This window comes from Paramormyrops kingsleyae, chromosome 4, assembly GCF_048594095.1.
Source record: "Paramormyrops kingsleyae isolate MSU_618 chromosome 4, PKINGS_0.4, whole genome shotgun sequence".
NCBI classification, from domain to species: domain Eukaryota; kingdom Metazoa; phylum Chordata; class Actinopteri; order Osteoglossiformes; family Mormyridae; genus Paramormyrops; species Paramormyrops kingsleyae.
Genome location: NC_132800.1, coordinates 25378928 through 25402038, shown reverse-complemented (window position 1 = coordinate 25402038; position 23111 = coordinate 25378928). Strand labels below are relative to the sequence as shown.

Here is a 23111-nt window from a genome sequence, read left to right as displayed (position 1 = left end):
ACAAGGGGAGCACTGGCACCTGGCACTGAATAACAAGGGGAGTACCGGCACCTGGCACTGAATAATAAGGGGAGTACTGGCACCTGGTACTGAATAACAAGAGGAGTACTGGCACCTGGCATTGAATAACAAGGAGAGTACTGGCACCTGGCACTGAATAACAAGGGGAGCACCGGCACCTGGCGCTGAATAATAAGGGGAGTACTGGCACCTTGTACTGAATAACAAGGGGATTACCGGCACCTGGCACTGAATAATAAGGGGAGTACCGGCACCTGGTACTGAATAACAAGGAGAGTACTGGCACCTGGTACTGAATAACTACGATAGTACTGGCACCTGGTACTGAAAAACAAGGGGAGTACTGACACCTGGCACTGAATAATAAGGGGAGTACTGGCACCTGGTACTGAATAACTACGATAGTACTGGCACCTGGTACTGAAAAACAAGGGGAGTACTGACACCTGGCACTGAATAATAAGGGGAGTACTGGCACCTGATTCTGAATAACAAGAAGAGCACTGGCACCTGGTACTGAATAACAAGGGGAGTACTGGCACATGGTACTGAATAACAAGGGGAGTACTGGCACCTACTACTTAGGGCCACTGGTCCACAGGAGAGTGGGTGGTTCCAGGAGCTCATCAAAGGCTATCGAAGGTTTATACTCAACACTCACAACGAGTTCACTTACGCATCATTGCCATCACATGTATTCCTTATTCATTCCACGCATCTTCAACGCTATGCATGTGCGAGATGCAGTACCACCAATAATCTTGGAGGCAGTATTATGGAGTCAGAATAAAACCACTGGTGTCCTGCATAATACCATAACCGTACTACTGAATAATTACTGTATCATGAATTACTTGTTTTATATGTTCATGTAACAGAATAAAATACTACAGCACTCCTTTTAATAACATATCTATTCATTATTATTAGATTAGCTATGTACATTGTAAGACATTAAAAAACAAAACATTCACGGTCTTAGTAGACTGAAATGCTGAAGCAGCGTCGTACAGAAGAGTGAGTCAGAACTCCTCCATAATGATATGAGTGACTGATAAAGTCACACAGGAAATAATTACTTAGAGTCATTGCTGCTAAAGGTGATGCTACAAGCTATTGAATGATTGTACTTAGTTTTTCACACATGGCTTCTTCAGTTTGGTTTCATTATTGTTATAAATAACATAAATAAATAATAACATGCTGAACTGTTGTTTGTATTTATATTGATCTGTGTGGGGAAATTCTCTTTATGCTTCCGCCAACTTGCTCACTGTAAGTGAGATCAAGTTGGTTATGAAGGGCAGCCACCCATAGCAGCACTCAGGGAGCTGGGAGCTAAGGGCCTTGCTGAAGAACCTGCAGATGGGCTCAGACCAGTGACCTTCTGATCACAGGCACAGAGGCTTAGCCCACTGAACCACATGCTGCCCCCCACACCTGAAGGCAGATTTAAATACATTTAGAACCTGGTAAGGTCCAGGTAATTTTTTTCAATTATTATGCCCTTACATGCAAAACTTTCTTTTTCACTTGACTGTATGTTTTCTCATCATGTTACCTAATAGCAGCATTTAGGGAGAAAACAATAAAGGCCCAAGGACTGATCCCTGTGGTACTCCTTATTGGACCGGTGACTTTGACAACAGAGTACGGTTATTTGCCAGAGCATACTGATGTCAATTAGTCAAAGAGGATTTAAACCAATTCAACGCCTTTCCACATAATCCATCATCAAATTCAAGTCTATGTAATAGATTAAATTGGTCAATTGTCACGCTGTCAGGAACAATTGCCAGTGTTATGAATTATATGACTATAGTTAAAGCAGTTTCAGTTCTGTGTCCCTGACAGAATCCTGTCTGGAATCGATCCAATATTTTGTGTGTCTAAAAGTATGACTGCTGTAACTGAGCAGTAACTACTTCTTCTTCAGAACTCTGGACAGAAATGGTACATTAGAGACAGGTCTGTAATTGCTGAGCTTCTATGGGTCCAAACTTGGTTCCTTCAGTAGTGGTCTCATTCCTGCTACTTTACATTGGTCAGTGTCATTGCCTGGGGACAGGGACGCATTCATTGTGGCAGTTATGGGTCTTGCCAGAACTCCCTGGAATTCTGTAAGAAGTGGAGTGGGGATTGGGTCCAGAGGACAAGTGGTCAGTTTTGTTTCAGTTATTATTGTTTGAACTCCTGCTCATTGATTATTTCAAAAACATCAAGGGTGTCTTCGTCAGAGTTATCTGTGACTCATTTGAACATGAGTCTTTACGTGCTGTAAGTTCCCCAGGGCTGTGCTCGTGTTTTTTCCTCAGCTCCGTTACAGTATCTTATCCACGCCATTCCTCCCTTCTGGGTCCCAGAGTTGAAAAGGACGCTGTCCAGCCGTCCCGACAGCTTTGCTCATTGACTCTGTTATTGCCTTTTCTGACTTGCATATTGCCTGTGTATTGACTTTGGAATGTATTCTGTTTTGTGTTTAATTCTCGCCTCACCCATTATTACAGGAGTTTGGTCTACTACCAAACTACTGAGGTGCCTGACACCGGGCATGGCTTGGCTGACACGCTTGATGGTAACGATGCTAGACTTACCCTAGTTAACTTTGGTTGCTGTATATGCTACACAATTAGACGAATCTTGATGTTGAATACAAAGATGTCCATTTATTCCAATGCAGCACATAACAGGTATCACCAGTAAGTTCGTGACAAGCCGCACAACAAAGCGTTGCTTGTTCGGCGTCACGTAAGCGTAAGCGGTCAAAAACCCTTTGCCCTTCTGGGTCAAACGACCTGCCCACAACATTGAATTTGCTACCTTTATACCTGAAACAATTACATGCGCCACCCCGTGTTCCACCTGGGACATTACAACATTTAACAAAAGCAACATTTGGCGCTTACACCCATTTTGTACCTTTGCTGTGTTTGATTTGCTGTTTGGCTTTCGACCCCCCCGCTCGGTTTTCTTTCGTTTACGTCTTCGCCCCCCCCCCCCCTCGGACACTGTCACTCTGGCTTGTGTGCATGTTCTGCATCTGTGATGGCATTGGTGCGTAGGGAGTGACCGCCATTTTGTTTTGCGAGTGTGTGTTTGACTCTGTTCCTTTCGTTAGGTGTCAGGTGGAGTGTTTGTCTTTTGGTTTCCTTTTCTTTTGCTCTTAGCTGAGATCAGCCGTGGGTGGCTTGGTAGTTGGGAGTTTTGTTTGTTACTTTGGCCTTGGTCACTCCTGAAGTCGTCTGCACTGGGTTACTTGTTCAGTGTCAGCATTGTGTGTGAATAAAATATGAAAGTACAAAGTAATCCCTTTGTCCACTGGTGTTCCCTTGTTCCCCTTATCCTCTTTGTCCCTTTATCCAATTCCCCTTCCCTTTAATACTGTTACACTCCAACTATAGACTGGAGATCGTAACACATGTTTGAAGGCAATTGTTTGTAATTTTATTGTTAAAGTCCATAAAATGTTTCCTACCAATGTTACTTGGTAGCAGAGGTTAGTTAGAGAAGCTACAGCCTTAATAAGGTAGTGAGGGTTATTTCTATTGCCATCAATAAGGTCAGAGTAACAGGCTGAATGAGCTCTATGTAGGGCTTGCTTGTATTGTTGCAGGCTGTTGGACCATGCAAACTCCTCCCAGCGCACCTGTAGCAGGCATTCGGTGATCCTGATTGGCTGGGAGCTGGGAGGGAGCAAAAACATGGACCGTCTGGGGTTCGCCGAGGACTGGGTTGAGAAACACTGCTCTAAATGAATCTCCAGTGTGGCCAGATGAATGTATTACATCATAAAAGATGTATGATGTAGCATGTTGAACATGCTACAGCACCAAAACCAACTGACACACCAATTAGCTCATACACAACAAACACTCATGTACTCAGGTAGAGACTAATATGCTTGACATATCATTCTCGTTCATGATGGGTTTTTAATTACTAAGCCTAGGTTAAAAATATTAAATATTAAATTGATTTGATTTGATCTTCTACCTCAAGTTCAGGTCTAAAAGCATTGAGGCTGCCACCCATTATATCTGCTCTGGGGAAAATGCCCTCCTGTAGCCACTAGGGGAGCTCTCACCTTCTCTCAACCCTGATAAATATCTGATTGTCTTATGCAGTCTAGCAAGCTTTATAATCTGTGTCAATGAGCACTGCCTTTACACTGACACCCCTGCTTAGAGGTAGTTAAGTTAAAGTTACATGACCAATTGCATACAGCAGTTTAACAGTAAATTCTCACTCTTTTATCATTTTCCCCAAAACTGGAACCATATATTTTATTCACTTTTATATCACAGGTGATGGTAAGGTGGCCAAATGTAACTTAAAATTCTAAGCCAGCACAGAAACACTGTTTTATAAGTTGAAACATTTTTTTACAGTGATAACAACTTCAATGCACTCAAATGAAGTACACTCCGAATACTACACTGACACAACTGAAAGTCAAAAACTGTTTGTTACAGTGTAACTCCTGGCTCCGATTCCACATTCATACACACCTCCAAACAGAACTGGCAGCTACTGCTCCACTAAAATCATGCTGCCTGTTATTGTTCTGCTGCACATGTGGGTCACTGCAGGACTGTCACCAGTTCACACTGGAATCTGATTCTGGCCACATTTATAAAATAATGTAAATCAGGCTAACAAAAAAATCATATCTGAGCAGAAAATCAGAATTGAATATTTGGGATTGCTGTGTTGTCACCTGCACTGAGAAAATTTGCTTTATATTTTTATCTCAAGTTCTTGAAACAACTCATATTTAGGTAGCTAATTTTTGTAAGTTTAACCTGTGGAATTATTTACAATGTATAAGTGAAACTTGAGGCTGTTTGTACCCACATGGAAAGAACCTATATGAGGATATATGCGCATATACACTCACCTAAAGGATTATTAGGAACACCTGTTCAATTTCTCATTAATGCAATTATCTAGTCAACCAATCACATGGCAGTTGCTTCAATGCATTTAGGGGTGTGGTCCTAGTCAAGACAATCTCCTGAACTCCAAACTGAATGTCAGAATGGGAAAGAAAGGTGATTTAAGCAATTTTGAGCGTGGCATGGTTGTTGATGCCAGATGGGCCGGTCTGAGTATTTCACAATCTGCTCAGTTACTGGGATTTTCACGCACAACCATTTCTAGGGTTTACAAAGAATGATGTGCAAAGGGAAAAACATCCAGTATGCGGCAGTCCTGTGGGCGAAAATGCCTTGTTGATGCTAGAGGTCAGAGGAGAATGGACTGACTGATTCAAGCTGATAGAAGAGCAACTTTGACTGAAATAACCACTCGTTACAACCGAGGTATGCAGCAAAGCATTTGTGAAGCCACAACACGCACAACCTTGAGGCGGATGGGCTACAACAGCAGAAGACCCCACCGGGTACGACTCATCTCCACTACAAATAGGAAAAAGAGGTTACAATTTGCACGAGCTCACCAAAATTGGACAGTTGAAGACTGGAAAAATGTTGCCTGGTCTGATGAGTCTCGATTTCTGTTGAGACATTCAAATGGTAGAGTCAGAATTTGGCGTAACCAGAATGAGAACATGGATCCATCATGCCTTGTTACCACTGTGCAGGCTGGTGGTGAAGGTGTAATGGTGTGGGGGATGTTTTCTTGGCACACTTTAGGCCCCTTAGTGCCAATTGGGCATCGTTTAAATGCCAAGGCCTACCTGAGCATTGTTTCTGACCATGTCCATCCCTTTATGACCACCATGTACCCATCCTCTGATGGCTACTTCCAGCAGGATAATGCACCATGCCACAAAGCTCGAATCATTTCAAATTGGTTTCTTGAACATGACAATGAGTTCACTGTACTAAAATGGCCCCCACAGTCACCAGATCTCAACCCAATAGAGCACCTTTGGGATGTGGTGGAACGGGAGCTTCGTGCCCTGGATGTGCATCCCACAAATCTCCATCAACTGCAAGATGCTATCCTATCAGTATGGGCCAACATTTCTAAAGAATGCTTTCAGCACCTTGTTGAATCAATGCCACGTAGAATTAAGGCAGTTCTGAAGGCAAAAGGGGGTCAAACACCGTATTAGTATGGTGTTCCTAATAATCCTTTAGGTGAGTGTATGAAACCTATATGCAGTATATATGCATATATATGCTGCATATATGCGTATATAGGCAAAATTGAGGTGCATATATGTGCATATACAGGCCATATAGGTCTCCTGTATTGCTTCTTTATATCCACATATAAGCCCTATATGTACATACAAGATATGTCTCCTATATAGCTCATGGCAGGATCTGGTCATTTTAGCTCATATCTCACTTTGGCAACTGTCATACATGATGCCTAGCTCATATTTTCTATTATCAAGGCAATAACTAAGAACTAACAAAAAAAAAAAAAAAAAAAACTTATGTGCGAACACGTGAAATTGGTATCACATGTAATTGGCATGTTATGCAATTTAACTATGGCAAATAAGTGAGAGGAGATGGAAAGCTATGATGTCTACACGTTTTCCTGAAACATTTACTATGCAGTTGTATTTAGAAGAACATTTCTTTTTCACGCCAACCTTCGGAGGGAGAGGGAGAAACAGAGGAAAAAGAAAAAGCAATTTAATGGTGACAGTGGCACAGATGGGACAGTGGGTCGTTCCATGATCGGAAGGTCGGGGGTTTGAATCCTGGCTCCTGCAGGTGCAGATTGTCGTTGTGTGACATGACACTTGCTAAATGTTAATAAAAAAATTTTAATTTCTACATTTTGGGCTTTTATTTATGTTGTCTAGCAGCTATGGATTTTAATAATTTTAGTAACATATAGGTGAACATATAGGTAAACATATAGGTGCATATATGCACACACATATATATGCAAATATGTACCTATATAGGTACATATATGTACGCATATATGTGCATATATGTACATATAATATAGGAAACCGGCCAATTTTATATATGTCACATATATTAAAAACCTATATCAAACCCTATACATATATGTTTCTATAGGTTAATTCCGTGTGGGTGTGGAAATTCAAAATGTATGACGCAAAATTAATTTTTTTATTTAATTTCATTTTTTAATTTTATGGTAAGTTTCCATTTTCTACTCTATGCTGAGGCTGGTCAGACAGGCTCTGCAAGTTCTACAGGAGCAGGAAGCATGTGTAACACGTAGATCACGCAGAAAACAAGCCCTGTGTTTATTAATGATATCACATTGGTCTATTCAGTAACTAATGTAACAAAGTACTGTGTAAATGTATGACGCAAAATTAATTTTTTTATTTAATTTCATTTTTTAATTTTATGGTAAGTTTCCATTTTCTACTCTATGCTGAGGCTGGTCAGACAGGCTCTGCAAGTTCTACAGGAGCAGGAAGCATGTGTAACACGTAGATCACGCAGAAAACAAGCCCTGTGTTTATTAATGATATCACATTGGTCTATTCAGTAACTAATGTAACAAAGTACTGTGTAGTAAGAATTCCTGCACAAAACAGCTCACAGAGGAACACTGAGACACCCACGCAAAGACATAGCAACATTCTTATGTGGCTGATTATAGTGATTTAAAATTATTAATTTGTAAGAGTTTTTTTAATATTATTTTTACTTGGGTCTTTAGCATGTCACACTGGAATTAAAAATCATAAACTACTACAAAAGGAACTAAAATCATTTTGCTAAAATATTGTCCGTCTTACCTTGAGAACTGAACAGGAACGTAGACAAAACCTGGTGATGCTGGCTTTGAAGAGAGAAGTCATTAGTTCTAAAGATGTTGCAACTTCCTTTTTTGTAGTCATGGGGCGGGACAAAGCACATGAAAGTGTGAAAGGAGGGTGGAACAGTTCAGTGGACGGACGGACAGATCCTGGTGGTTCTGGTCTTCCATCCACAGTAAATGACCTGCAGATACTGTAGATCCGATCTGGTGCACCTTTAATGTCCTGGACACATCTGATCCCAAACCGGGAGGTGATGTTCACAGTCGAGACACTTTGTGGGAAAACTTTTGAAGTTTGTGATTGTGTGCAGTCTGTGCCACATTTGGTCCGTGTCACCCTGGTGGAAGTGTGACTCTGCACGCTCCCGATACCAGCATTTCACGTGCTTTACAGCACTCCGAACTCCATATGAAGCAGCTTTGTAAGCGCTCATATCTCCGGTGGTGAGTCCTGCGTTTTACGCGTTCACTGCCTCATGGATAGTTCTATCCACCCATGGTTTTTGATTAGCAAAGATCTTTATTGTTGCCGTGGGGATTACATCATTAGCCAGCAAAAAGAGATGAAAGGGATGACTGGACTAGGCTGTGAAACAACAAGAGTACTAGGACAAGCAGGTGGAATGGGCGGAGCTGGTGCTGGGCATCATGACCTTTACAAAAAGCCAATGGGACCAGGAACCACACAAGATCAGACATCAATGAGACCCAGGGAGCAGGGAAGATGGCAACAGAGCATTGAACCAAAGGGGAATCATGTCAGATAGAGGGAGCATAAGACACCAAACACAGGTCAACAGAATGGGGAGCACCACTGGGAACAGGACTTGGGGACTAGGGCAGTATGGATCACTGACAGGTCACCAGGGAGGACGGGCCAAGGGAATGCCACCGAGGGAAAGACACGGGGACCAGGACTGAGGAAGGGGAAGGCCTGAGATCTGGAGGGAAGGTGGGACAGAAACTCGAGAACATATGAAGCTGCGGGCCCTACAGGCAGTCCATGGGGCCTCAGGCATTGGGACAAGAACTGGAGAGCGCTAACTGCTGCGGGTCCGGCCCACGAGGAAGGCCTGGTTGGACTTGGGTCGAGTTAAGAGATTATTGCTGAGGATGGATTTGGGGCAGCAGGAGCTGGCAACACTGGCGCCTTGTGGTCCTGTGGTGAACCGGCAAGGGTCACTGAGTCGGCCCAGAAGGGATCTGGGTGGCACAAACTCAGTCTGTGCCTTCGGCGTCCCTCCAGGATATGGGGAGCCTATCTAACCTTCTTCACCACCGTTTATGATGTCAGTGGCCACCCCAGGTCTGGGAGATGTGAGGCTGAAGCTGGAACCTGCTGCTGGGCAATCATGACCAAGGAACTGGAACAGGGGCCAGAGCAACGGCCATAGCATCCAACTGCAGATCCTCCAGTGGGGCATCCTCTGGGTCACTGTCCACTGTAACTGAAAGCGGCCACAGGAGACAGAGGATAAATACTGTACTGAGGGGCGAGAGTGACGGCCATAGCATCCGACTGCAGATCCTCTAGTGGGGCATCCTCTGGGTCACTGTCCACTGTAACTGAAAGCGGCCAGAGGAGACAGAGGATAAATACTGTACTGAGGGGCGAGAGTCCAAGTCTTTAGAGTCCTGGTGCTCCCTGTGTTGCTGTATGGCTGTGAGACATGGACGCTATCCAGTGATCTGAGATGAAGACTGGACTCCTTCAGTACTGTGTCTATTCGGAGAATCCTTGGGTATCGTTGGTCGAATGAGCGTTTGCTAGAGGAGTCCCCTATGAGGCACATTGCATTGTGAGGTAGCGTCAGTTATGACACTAAGGCTAATCTGGCTCCCAGAAGCCTCATTGCTGAGGACCCGAGCAGCTGGACCAGGCCGAGGGGACACCCACATTTTCGGAGGGTGGGACTGGACCGTGTGTCTACCTGGGGGGTCGCCAGCTGGGATCCCGAGGAGTTTCGCCGTGTGGTGGGTGCAGCAACGTGCTCCATCAGCACATGCTCCCCAACCTGACCTGACCTGACCTTGCAGATCATTAGTTTGACCAAGTGATCTTCATGTTGTTGATTGAGTCATATTTCATAAGAATGCTGGCGTTTCTGCTTCATAATGTGAAATCTGCATAGAAATGGCCTCTGAAATGGCATAGAACAATGTATTCACCTCCCTCTCGATGTTTTTTTGCATTAAAAAGTTATGTAGTCAGTGTCATTTGTCATGAGTCCTGCCATTAATTACTCAGAAAGCAATTTTTAAAATATAAATACAGCCGCCCTGGTTTCTTAAGAGATGTGAAGTGCATGTATGTGCATCCAAACTTCTTTAGGAGGCATTATATCAATATATCGATATCTATTTGCATTATGTCAACATATGTTTGCATTTATTGACCTGATCAATATTTTTTCCTACCAGAATGGATTCTGCACCAGTTTTATGCTTTGAGTCCAATGGAGAGCTCACCCTGCGACCCTCACCTGAGGCACTGGCTGGGCAGAGAGCCCACGTGGGCCAGACTGGGACAGGTACATTGTGCGAGGTCAAGGATCCGGTGGCGGTCTGGATGGAGGCCACAAGCAGAGTGATGGCTCAAGGAGGAGACCCCCTGAAGAGGCAGGGCCAGAGGAGGAACATGACCCCACTATTTCCTCTTTGCATCTTACCGACAGTCCCCTCACTCTATACTCCTCACCCGCTGTGGCAGAGCCCCACGACACCTAAACCACCCATAGCCCCCCCACCGACACCTCAACCACCTATAACCCCCCGCCGACACCTCAACCACCAATAGCCCCCCGCCGACACCTCGACCACCCATAGCTCCCCGCCGACACCTCGACCACCCATAGCCCCCCGCCGACACCTCGACCACCCATAGCCCCCCACCGACACCTCGACCACCCATAGCCCCCCTCCGACACCTCGACCACCCATAGCCCCCCGCCGACACCTCCACCACCCATAGCCCCCCGCCGACACCTCGACTCGACCACCCATAGCCCCTCACCGACACTCCCTTTACTGTCCCACTGACACCCGCATCCACCCTTGCAGCCAGTCGCCCCGGCAACCTGCCCAGGTTAAAGCCGAAGCCCCCCCTGAGTGGAAGGCAGCTGAAGCCTCAGCCAGGACACAGGGTCTCCCCCTCCCACCTCCTGTGAGCCATCAGCTCTACACCTGCAAGCAGTGTGGGCAACCACAGAAGGAGGAGGTTGGGCACAGAAGGTTCAAAATAAATTCTTCTGTGAAAAGGCAGAAGGGAAGAAATATGAAGAGGTGAAGGCTCAGCACAAGGAGCCGCATTCATTAAATGCTTTTTACAATTAATTACATTTTTATGATTGATGTATCTTATGTTGTGTAATTTAAATTTATCTTTTATATAATAAATTATTGCATTTGTATATAGTTTATGTAATTTGTATAAATTATATATATATATATATATATATATATATTTATATATATATATATATATATATACACTCACCTAAAGGATTATTAGGAACACCATACTAATACGGTGTTTGACCCCCTTTCGCCTTCAGAACTGCCTTAATTCTACGTGGCATTGATTCAACAAGGTGCTGAAAGCATTCTTTAGAAATGTTGGCCCATATTGATAGGATAGCATCTTGCAGTTGATGGAGATTTGTGGGATGCACATCCAGGGCACGAAGCTCCCGTTCCACCACATCCCAAAGATGCTCTATTGGGTTGAGATCTGGTGACTGTGCGGGCCATTGTAGTACAGTGAACTCATTGTCATGTTCAAGAAACCAATTTGAAATGATTCGAGCTTTGTGACATGATGCATTATCCTGCTGGAAGTAGCCATCAGAGGATGGGTACATGGTGGTCATAAAGGGATGGACATGGTCAGAAATAATGCTCTTGTAGGCCGTGGCATTTAAACGATGCCCAATTGGCACTAAGGGGCCTAAAGTGTGCCAAGAAAACATCCCCCACACCATTACACCACCACCACCAGCCTGCACAGTGGTAACAAGGCATGATGGATCCATGTTCTCATTCTGTTTACGCCAAATTCTGACTCTACCATTTGAATGTCTCAACAGAAATCGAGGCTCGTCAGACCAGGCAACATTTTTCCAGTCTTCAACTGTCCAATTTTGGTGAGCTCATGCAAATTGTAGCCTCTTTTTCCTATTTGTAGTGGAGATGAGTGGTACCCGGTGGGGTCTTCTGCTGTTGTAGCCCATCCGCCTCAAGGTTGTGCGTGTTGTGGCTTCACAAATGCTTTGCTGCATACCTCGGTTGTAACGAGTGATTATTTCAGTCAAAATTGCTCTTCTATCAGCTTGAATCAGTCGGCCCATTCTCCTCTGACCTCTAGCATCAACAAGGCATTTTCGCCCACCGGACTGTCGCATACTGGATGTTTTTCCCTTTGCACACCATTCTTTATAAACCCTAGAAATGGTTGTGCGCGAAAATCCCAGTAACTGAGCAGATTGTGAAATACTCAGACCGGCCCGTCTGGCACCAACAACCATGCCAAGCTTAAAATTGCTTAAATCACCTTTCTTTCCCATTATGACATTCAGTTTGGAGTTCAGGAGATTGTCTTGACCAGGACCACACCCCTAAATGCATTGAAGCAACTGCCATGTGATTGGTTGATTAGATAATTGCATTAATGAGAAATTGAACAGGTGTTCCTAATAATCCTTTAGGTGAGTGTATATATATAATGTTTTGCTGAAGTAAGGTGTTTATAAGACTTTGTTTCCGAATTAAAAGCTAAGTTATTTTTTGCAGTTATTTCCAGAGCTACGACTGGAGCTGGATTCAGACCCACGAGCTCTTGGTCCAGAGCCCAGTGTTTCACTCCTAGGCAGACGTCTTATAGGGGCAACGGCACTGGGGTATGTGGGGCCCATAACCCAAGAGCGACAGAGCCGACCATCCATGGTGAATTTCAGGGGCCCTCGTGGCAAGTGGGGCCCCTATGGGGGCCATGCTAATCTTCTCTCTATCATTCCATTTTTAGTATATGTGCTGCCATAGCAAGCAAAATGCTTCTGTTTCTACATGTAAGTACATTTATAAGCAGCATCTCACAATCTACACAGTTTATAACCCTTTAATGCGTCTTTTTAGTGAGTCCAAAGCTGTTTTGCCCATGGCCTCTGCAACAACTGAGCACTGCGTCTAACTTTGTCTGCATACCAGTTGCACATAATGTACAAGGCAGGGACTGAACAAGCAAATACATGTTCATTTAATCATCACCCACTTCCAGAGAGCCCTGACGCATAATCACCACCTGACACTGTGTTTCTGCTGGATAGACTGTCAGATCTTCCAGTGACGGCAGATCAATGTGGAGGGTGAAGGACCCAGTATGGTCACTGGTAAAATGGTATGTGATGCAGGACTGGAAAACTGGAAAATAATACTCATTCAGGGTATTTTCCTTTGTTTCGTTCCACTCGTCAGGGTTGCCCATTAAGTCCTCTTTTATTTGCTGTTGCCATTGAACCACTCGCCGCTGCCTTCCGGTCCAATCCTCATATAACTGGACTGGTTAGAAACAGTCTTGATCAGAGAGTGTCTCTCTATGCTGACGATTTGCTACTTTACATTTCTAATATTTCTGTTTCAATTTCTGCTGTGCTTGATATTCTCGAGTCATTTGGTTGCATTTCTGGTTATAAGGTAAACTTGGACAAGAGCGAATTCCTTCCCTTGAACAATGCTGCCCGTAATATATCTTTGGATTTTCCATTCAAAATTGTTCAATCGGGTTTTACATACCTCGGTATTCAGGTGAGAGCCAAATTTAAGGACTTGTTTATGTTCCATTTTGCCCCCTTGCCGACTCGAATTCAGGAAGATTTTCATCGCTGGTCGTTATTGCCCTTGTCCCTGATAGCCAGGTTAACACAGTCAAAATGACTATTCCCCCCAAATTGTCATCTTTTTCAGTGCATACCAGTATTTCTTCCTCAAACTTTTTTTTTTTTCAAAACTGGACTCTTTAGTTTCAGAGTTTATTTGGAATAAGAAAGTTCCTCGACTCAGGAGAGAACTTTTACAGAACCCAAAGTCCCTTGGTGGTTTGGCCTCGCCTAATTTCAGGTTTTACTACTGGGCAACATATATCAGAATAATTCATCTGTGGACTCATCTAGAAGCGCAGCCAGACCCTCCTTGATGGCTGAACATGGAGTCAGTTTCTTCTAAACCGGCTTCATTGACGGCCCTCACTCATACTCCTCTTTCTTTTGCACTCTCCCTCTATTGTAAAAACATTATAGTTAGGACCACTTTACGAATTTGGAACCAGTTTCGACGCCACTTCGGTCTGCAGGCATTTTCTTTTTCGCCTCCAATATCAGCCAATCCTGTTTTTCACCCCTCTTTGATTGATGCTGCATTCTCTTTGTGGTCCAATCTGGGTATTAAGACATTCAGTGATTTATATATTAATTATACATTTGCATCATTTCAGCAGCTTCCACAAAAGTTTTTGTTGCCAAGTACACACTTTAGGTTTTTGCAGGTCCGTAGCTTTGTCCGCAATTTGAGCCCCCATTTTCCGAGTCTCCCAGGGACCTCACCCGTAGACTCCTTCCTGACCCCGTTCCTTTCCATAAAAGGGCTGATTTCACGTCTGTATAATCTTATTTCTGCGTTGCGTCCATCATCTCTTGATAATATTAAGGTGGGAGGGAGATTTGGGAGAGGTCATTCCAGAGGAGATGTGGGATGCCATTCTATGTCGAGTTCACTCTTCATCTATTTGTGCTAAACTTAGCTTGATTCAGTGTAAAATCCTACACCGTACTCACTTCACTAAAGTCAGGCTTTCCAAGATCTATAATGATGTTGACCCTACGTGTGAGAGATGTCACCAAGCCCCAGCTACTCATATTCATATGTTCTGCTCATGCCCTTCTTTACATGCCTTTTGGCTGCAGGTATTTAGTTCACTTTCTGTCTGTGTTGCGGTTCAAATTGAACCAGTTGCACTCACAGCACTATTTGGGGTGTTGCCCCTTAATCTACAGCTTCCAAAATATAAAGCAGATTTTGTGGCATTTGTTACTCTACTAGCTAGACGGCTGATTCTGCCGTCTTCTGTTCCTCCCCCTCACTCCTCATGGATTAAGGATGTTCTGTTTTTTGTTGAAAAGATAAGGTGTACACTGAATGCTTCACTGCATAAGTTTAATAAGATATGGGGTAATTTTTTTGCATATGTTCAAAAATTAGGGTTGGCAGCTATCCCTGAGTAACTGAGGTTTAATCTTATATTTTGTAGCCTTGCGGGTCTGGAATGTTGTCTGTTGTTTTTGCGTAATGACAATCCTGCATCTGGTTCCATTTACATTTACATTTTACGCCCTTAGCCAGAGCGACTTACATGATAAGTGCTTTAAGACTCTACAATGAATTTTTCCCGATACTAGCTCAATTAAACCAAGGCTATGAATACCATCGATCTAATACTCTGTTGGGAAAGTGCGTTTTTTTTTTTTTTTTATAAAAGGAAAAAACTGAGTATAATGTCAGAAGTGCTAATTCAGGTATTTCTGGAAAAGGTGTGTTTTAAGTCGTCTTTTGAAGACATTCAGTGACTCAGCTGTTCGGACATCTAGTGGGAGTTCATTCCACCAACTTGGTGCCAGAACAGAGAAGAGCCGAGAGGTGTGTCTTCCTTGTGCCTTGAGGGGTGGTGGGACCAGTCGAGCAGTGCTGGAGGATCGGAGAGATCGTGGTGCAGTGCGGGGTGTGATGAGGTCTTTTAGGTAGGATGGAGCCAGATCATCTTTGGCTTTAACATTGGGTGACCAACAGGTTTGACTATTAGCTACATATGGTGTTTTCTTTTTTTTTTTTTTCTCTTTTCCTTTTTTTTTGCAGGGGGGGGGGCTTTTTTCTCTTCTATGTCTGACTTTTCATTAATGCTGAAAATGTTTTCCTGTACATTTTCATGTCATTCAAAGTTCAATAAAAAAAAAAAAAGAAATGCCAAACGTTAAGAGGAGGTGATCCAAAGTGCTGATACAGGCAAACCGCTCTAACAGGTCCATCAGGCTCAGGTGTGCAGGAATTCCAGTGGGGGGGGGGGGGGGGGTGTGGACAGGCTGGGTGTGACGGAATGGAGGCTTCACTGATCCAACAGCAATGAGCTAGGTGTGCAGTGTAAATGACCATGGTAATATACTCTATGCAGAGCACACAGACACACACAGACCCCCCCCCCCCCACACACACACACACAAGTTGGTCTTCCTATCTTTTAATTTTTAAAATTTTTTTTATATTCCCTCCACCACCCCCCCTCTGCTTTATTTCTATTCAAATATTTATTTATTTATCTATTTATGTATTTATTTTTATTTACTTCCTCAAGAGAAGGAGAGGGAGAGAAAGGGGGGAAAAAAGGAGAAGAAGGGGGATAGAGAGAGAGGGAGAGAGAGAGAAAAAAAAAGAAAAAAAACAGTCTGCTAAAGAGAGAAAACAACAACCAACCAACATCTGTACAAATCACAACGTTAAATGTCTAAGACCCAACCTGACACATGCGTATAGACAAACAGGCGCTCACATACACAAGCATACGCTCCCACCCTCATGCACACATAAACAAGTATTCACCCATTCGCCCAACATGGAGACACACAGAAATGAACGCCGTACACACACTCACACTCCCCATATATACTCTATACTCCGACATCCAGGCACCACCGCCCCCAGAGGGGCAATCCGCCACCAGACCTCGGAGATGGATCCCTTTTTTCCTCTGGCGTGGGGACAAGAAGACCACCCCGGACCCCGCAGCAGCCGAGAAGCCCACCAGCCCAGACCCCGACCGGACGGCCAGCCCCCCCCCAGCCCCCGGCTCCAGATGGCAAACAGAGAATGGGGGTGTGAAAAGACCCCATGCTTCCCTTCGCCCGCTCAGATGTGGTGTTGGTGCGTGGTGCTTTAAAACAGGGGAAGGGCATGGCGCCAACCACCCTCTGCCAATCAACAGCTGGTGTCAGCTCGGCCCCTCCCCAGAACCCTCAATGTCTATGTGCCACTTAAAATTGAGAAGTGGGCACTGGCACCAGAGGTAAGGCTAAGTAAACAAGGTTTGACAAACTTTAAAAGCGCTAGGTGGATTGTGATCCACGGGAGCATCCTGGTGTTCACAGGAAAGTGAAAGCAGGGTTCCACTGGTTAGTGGGTACAGGGTTTCCACGGTTTAGTGGATGCAGGGTTTCCACGGGTTAGTGGATACAGGTCGGCAGGACTGTGGTCTTGTCGGGGTGTGCGTGGTTGGCAGACGTCTGTCCCAGAGGACTGTAAATGAGTGTGTGATGTGCACAGTATGAATGTGTAAGGCATGTGGCTTGGATGAGTGAGACGAGTGTGAAATCAGAAACCTGGCCAGTCAAAAATATCAGATAAACGAGCTCATAAGTATTTGGAAATACTTATTTTAAGCAGAAATTGAGGTGCAAAAGATTTCGTAAACTTATCGTAAGACGGAGAGGTCGGGACGGAAATCTCCGTATCGATTACCCCACGACTGCCTGGTCCCTATTATTGGAACTGCAATGCGGATTGAAATTCCTGCTGCCGGGATGTGCATTTGGCAAACATAAAATTGTGACTGTTTTGTGTTTTGTTTGATGTTTTGCATTGTAATAAGTTACCTGAATGTTGTTTTAATGAAGGAGTATTAGGAGTAGGATTGCGCAGTATAAAATTAACAGTCTGCTCTGTCGCAATGAAGAATCTGCTTTTGCTTTCCCACAACGATGAATTGCTTAATCTCTGTGTGTTTGTTTAGAGGATAACGGTTGAACGGTAAAAGAGTACAGAAATGGGTGGTTCAGACAGCAAAGAGAAAAATGGGGGGCCAGACCGCGCATATGACCCTGAGGGTCCGACAGAGATTGAGCAGCGAATGAGAAAGCATGGCTGGCGAGGGCCAGGAGAGAAGCGTACATGCCGAGATATTGTAGAAACTGAGATAGGAGAAGGTTTCAGGAAGGAATGTGCTGAATGGTGTAAAATTACGGGTGGGCGTTTGCCAGAAAATGGCACGTCTGACCCAGTAATAATACAGCAGAACTGAAGGTCGGAAAAGGCGAGTAATAAGGGACTGAGGGGGGGGGGCGCTAGAGAGCACCACATGGCGTGGACGTAAATTTAGAGTGCTCCCTCAAAACCTCGACAAATCTGTGTTTTTTTCTTCTATTTTCATCGTGAAAATTTGCTCGCCACTATATAGCAGTAAAATGAAGAAGGCTAAACTCAAGAAAGACGATTCACCAACTTTTTCAGGTAATCAGCGGGCAGAGAAATTGCCGTCTAATGAAAGCAAGGCGGTTGGCGATATTATCGCAGCCACAGATTCAACTGTCATTCTATCGGCGATTCAAACTATGAGTAATAGTATGAATGATAGATTTAACTCGCTGGAAGCTACTTTATCTCAGCTGCAAACGACACTCTCTGAAACCACCTCGTGTATTGCTGACCTTGAGGGCGCTAAAGCTGAGCATGAAGCCCGCATTTCTGTCCTGGAGGCCTCCTGTAAGGAAATTGTTGCAGTTAACAAGGCCCTACGTGCTAAATTGGATGACCTCGAGGGTCGTTCTCGACGAGCGAATATCAAGATCGTGGGGTTACCCGAGAACGTGGAGGCTGGCCGTCCAATTGAGTTTGTGGAACAACTCATCCCGAAACTTCTGGGTACTGAGAACTTTACCGAACGGATTAAAGTTGACCGTGCACACCGCACCGGGCCTTTACCATCAAGAGGAGGACGTCCCCGAATCATGATCGCGAGGATACATCATTATCCGGTCAAAGAGGCGATTTTGTGACTCGCGCGGCAACATGCCCCCTTAAAATTTGGCGGAGTACTCATCTCCATCTTCCCGGATTTCACGGCAGAGGTACTTTCTCAGCGGAGGGCGTTTGATGGCATGAAAAAGAAGCTAAAGGAGGCCGGTATCCGATTTGGATTGCTCTTTCCCGCACGTCTTATTTTCACCCAGGACAATAAAAAGAAGATCTTCGGCTCGGTGCCGGAGGCTGAAGAGTTTCTGAAGTCTATCGTGGGGCAGGACCCTTCTTGATCTGCAACGCAGGACTGTTTCTCAGTGCTGTGACCATTGTTGAAGGACTTAAACTTTTTGTTTATTGGCCTTTACTGGATGCTGTGAGTATATTCTCATACGGAAAAAAAAAAAGGGGGACATTTATAGATCGTTCAGAAAGCGATTTTTAAAATATAAATACAGCCGCCCTGGTTTCTTAAGAGATGTGAAGTGCATGTATGTGCATCCAAACTTCTTTAGGAGGCATTATATCAATATATCGATATCTATTTGCATTATGTCAACATATGTTTGCATTTATTGACCTGATCAATATTTTTTCCTACCAGAATGGATTCTGCACCAGTTTTATGCTTTGAGTCCAATGGAGAGCTCACCCTGCGACCCTCACCTGAGGCACTGGCTGGGCAGAGACCCCACATGGGCCAGACTGGGACAGGTACACTGTGCGAGGTCAAGGATCTGGTGGCGGTCTGGATGAAGGCTGAACGACAGTCTGCAACGCACACTTGGCGTCATTGGATTTCACACACATGTAAAAGAAAAGCTAACTTTTATGCGCAAGCTACGTTTGATACTTTTTCTCTATGTCTAAATGTTCACTCCTCGCAAATGTCTAACTTACATTTTACAATGCAGGGACTGTAACTAGAGATATGCTAGTTATAAATACAGTAATCATTACTTTATTTAGGCAGAATAAATTCGTTGTGGTTTCCAAGCTCATTAATGTTAACGTTAGCGGTCTTCCACTGATAGTGGCATTAGCTAGCTTTGTGGTTAGCTAGTCTATGATGAGCCATAATTTAGCAATGGATAACGTCATACTGCAAATTGTAAAACATACATTTTCAATATAACAGGCCAAGGAGAGATGATACGTCTTACTGCTATAACGGTCACGCTATTAAAGAAATACTTCAGTCTCATTGTCAAAAGTTAAAAGGACAGTCAGTCAACTACACTGTGAGGGTTTCGGTTGGGAATCAAGAGGACACTGGCGCGGAATCCGGTGCAAGGAGTTTTAATAATTCCTGACACTAAACAACAGTCCAAAGACCGAGAGGTCAGCCGGCGAAACGTATCCCTCAGAAACAAGGTAAGGAGCAGGCGGAATCGATGTCGTGGGACGGGCTGGGGTCGGGCGATCTGCGGAATCGGTCTTGGGGGGCTGGGCTGGTCTCGAAGTCGGGAAGCAGGCGAGGGTCAGGCGATCGGCGTCGGTCATCAAAAGGGCTAGGGCAGAAACTCGGGGTCTAAGAGGTAGAGCAACAATGGTCAGAATACACGGAGAGGCAGATAACAGGTAAACGCTTGAACTCTGGAAAATTCCTAGAAGATCTCGCATCAGGGTGCAAGATCGAACGGTAGATATAGTCCCTCCTTTCCGGACATAAGCAGTAACAGCTGGTGGAGGGTGATGAATCGAGAACCGGGAAAACCGGACAGTCCGGTAAAGCGGCGTCTGCCTGAAAGATCAAAACAACGGGAGGGCAGGAGCGAGGAATCCCCGATGGCGTGGCTGTGGTGACGTCAGTTGGGAACTCCCCGGGGTCGATCCGTGACACTACACTGTAACAACGTAACGTAATTACTAGCTAATTCCGCTTCACTCTCGGCTTATTTAACAGCAGCAAAACTGGACATGATAGTCACGAATTTTGTCATGCTTATTTGAGTTAAGAGAACTGATGGGGATGTTCTTTTAATTGTTATTCAAGCAACGTATGTCTTATGACCAACTCACCATGAACATACTTCACCGATGATCTCACTCGCGGATAACTGGTTCTCTCTGCCCGACTCTGGCTGGATCAGCAGGTTGCAGGAAGTGTGACGCGTTATACACGAGTGTTGCCAACAGGTGTAGAGTGCCCTTCTGGTGGACAAACTATACAACGCCGACACTCATGACATGCTTGAAGGGTGTTTCGTCCGTTTTTATTTTATTTTTGAAATATTCATTTATCGGCCATTATAAATGCCGATACCGATAGTTTGGAAAATGCCTAATATCGGCCGATAATATCGGCCTGCCGATAAATCGGTCGGGCTCTAATTTTTATGATTGATGTATCTTATGTTAACCTAGGCAGACGTCTTAAAGGGGCAACAGCACTGGGGTATGTGGGGCCCATAACCCAAGAGCGACAGAGCCGACCATCCATGGTGAATTTCAGGGGCCCTCATGGCAAGTGGGGCCCTGCTGGGGCCCCTATGAGGGCCATGCTAATCTTCTCTCTATCATTCCATTTTTAGTATATGTGCTGCCATAGCAAGCAAAATGCTTCTATTTCTACATGTAAGTACATTTATAAGCAGCATCTCACAATCTACACAGTTTATAACCCTTTAATGCGTCTTTTTAGAGAGTCCAAAGCTGTTTTGCCCATGGCCTCTGCAACAACTGAGCACTGCGTCTAACTTTGTCTGCATACCAGTTGCACATAATGTACAAGGCAGGGACTGAACAAGGAAATACATGTTCATTTAATCATCTCCCACTTCCAGAGAGCCCTGACACATAATCACCACCTGACACTGTGTTTCTGCTGGATAGACTGTCAAATCTTCCAGTGACGGCAGATCAATGTGGATGGTGAAGGACCCAGTATGGTCACTGGTAAAATGGTATGTGATGCAGGACTGGAAAACTGGAAACGAATGCTCTACCTGTAAATAGCAGAGAAATGCCAAATGTCAGTGTCATGCAGGCGCGTAGCCAGTAATGGGCCAGGGCGGCACTGGCCCGCCCACATTACTCCCTGGCCCACCCAGGCAAGTTTGATCAAAATACATTTTTAGTTTATTTTTATTATTCAAATGTATTAAAAAATATATATTCATATAAACCTGATTTATTTATTCATTGCCGAATAAAATCAGGTTTATGTGAATATATTTTCTTTAGGCCTAATTGGTTGTTGTGGTTGCTAGGGCGACAGGAAGACTCTCTGAGCGGCGGGTTCTGGCGGCATTCAGTGTTTTTGCAGTTTGTTTGTCTATTATTTTTTCTACTCTCTAAGGTTTAATTATTATTTAAGTAATATTTTTTCTAGGAAAAAATATAGGCCCGCTCACTTTTTCAATGGCCCGCCCAAAATACAATTTCTGCCTACGCCACTGGTGTCATGTACGGCGCTCCAGGTTCATCTGGCTCAGAGGCCCTGATTTCTTTAGATGCAGAGAAAGCCTTTGACCGGGTGGAGTGGGTTTATCTGTTTTACGCATTGGAGCGATTTGGATTTGGTCAGAGGTTCATTTCCTGGATAAAATTGCTCTATTCTTCCCCTACGGCATCAGTTAGAACAAATAATACTCATTCAGGGTATTTTCCTTTGTTTCGTTCCACTCGTCAGGGTTGCCCATTAAGTCCTCTTTTATTTGCTGTTGCCATTGAACCACTCGCCGCTGCCCTCCGGTCCGATCCTCATATAACTGGACTGGTTAGAAACAGTCTTGATCAGAGAGTGTCTCTCTATGCTGACGATTTGCTACTTTACATTTCTAATATTTCTGTTTCAATTTCTGCTGTGCTTGATATTCTCGAGTTATTTGGTTGCATTTCTGGTTATAAGGTAAACTTGGACAAGAGCGAATTCCTTCCCTTGAACAATGCCGCCCATAATATATCTTTGGATTTTCCATTCAAAATTGTCCAATCGGGTTTTACATACCTCGGTATTCAGGTGAGAGCCAAATTTAAGGACTTGTTTATGTTCCATTTTGCCCCCTTGCTGACTCAGATTCAGGAAGATTTTCATCGCTGGTCGTTATTGCCCTTGTCCCTGATAGCCCGGGTTAACATGGTCAAAATGACTATTCCCCCCAAATTGTCTTATCTTTTTCAGTGCATACCAGTATTTCTTCCTCAAACCTTTTTTTTTTCAAAACTGGACTCTTTAGTTTCAGAGTTTATTTGGAATAAGAAAGTTCCTCGACTCAGGAGAGAACTTTTACAGAACCCAAAGTCCCTTGGTGGTTTGGCCTCGCCTAATTTCAGGTTTTACTACTGGGCAACATATATCAGAATAATTCATCTGTGGATTCATCTAGAAGCACAGCCAGACCCTCCTTCATGACTGAACATGGAGTCAGTTTCTTCTAAACCGGCTTCATTGACGGCCCTCACTCATACTCCTCTTTCTTTTGCACTCTCCCCCTATTGTAAAAACATTATAGTTAGGACCACTTTACGAATTTGGAACCAGTTTCGATGCCACTTCGGTCTGCAGGCATTTTCTTTTTCGGCTC

At 44.3% G+C, this 23111-nt stretch overlaps 2 pseudogenes; both read right to left on the bottom strand.

Moving 5' to 3' along the window:
• Nucleotides 1-7796, bottom strand: part of LOC111842342 (NLR family CARD domain-containing protein 3-like) — a 35218-nt pseudogene extending 27422 nt beyond the window's left edge.
• LOC111835269 (NACHT, LRR and PYD domains-containing protein 12-like) overlaps nucleotides 1-23111 on the bottom strand; it is a 202143-nt pseudogene that overhangs the window by 44380 nt on the left and 134652 nt on the right.